This window comes from Grammomys surdaster, unplaced genomic scaffold (genome assembly GCF_004785775.1).
Source record: "Grammomys surdaster isolate TR1022 unplaced genomic scaffold, NIH_TR_1.0 341, whole genome shotgun sequence".
Lineage (NCBI taxonomy): Eukaryota > Metazoa > Chordata > Mammalia > Rodentia > Muridae > Grammomys > Grammomys surdaster.
Genome location: NW_021604760.1, coordinates 2,416,651 through 2,417,018, shown reverse-complemented (window position 1 = coordinate 2,417,018; position 368 = coordinate 2,416,651). Strand labels below are relative to the sequence as shown.

General features: G+C 39.7%; 1 protein-coding gene across 1 annotated transcript in view; it reads left to right on the top strand.

Annotated features, from left to right (window-relative positions):
* The window catches only part of Atg4c (autophagy related 4C cysteine peptidase), a 61,749-nt gene that overhangs the window by 28,279 nt on the left and 33,102 nt on the right, over window positions 1-368 (top strand). The window lies entirely within an intron of this gene.

Here is a 368-nt window from a genome sequence, read left to right as displayed (position 1 = left end):
CAGGAGCACACACAGTGAAGATACAGACAAGCTAATATACAGGAGCATACACAGTGAAGATACAGACAAGCTAATATACAGGAGCATACACAGTGAAGATACAGACAAGCTAATACACAGGAGCACACACAGTAAAGATACAGACAAGCTAATATACAGGAGCACACACAGTAAAGATACAGACAAGCTAATATACAGGAACACACACAGTGAAGATACAGACAAGCTAATATACAGGAGCATACACAGTGAAGATACAGACAAGCTAATATACAGGAGCACACACAGTGAAGATACAGACAAGCTAATATACAGGAGCATACACAGTAAAGATACAGACAAGCTAATATACAGGAGCACACACAGTA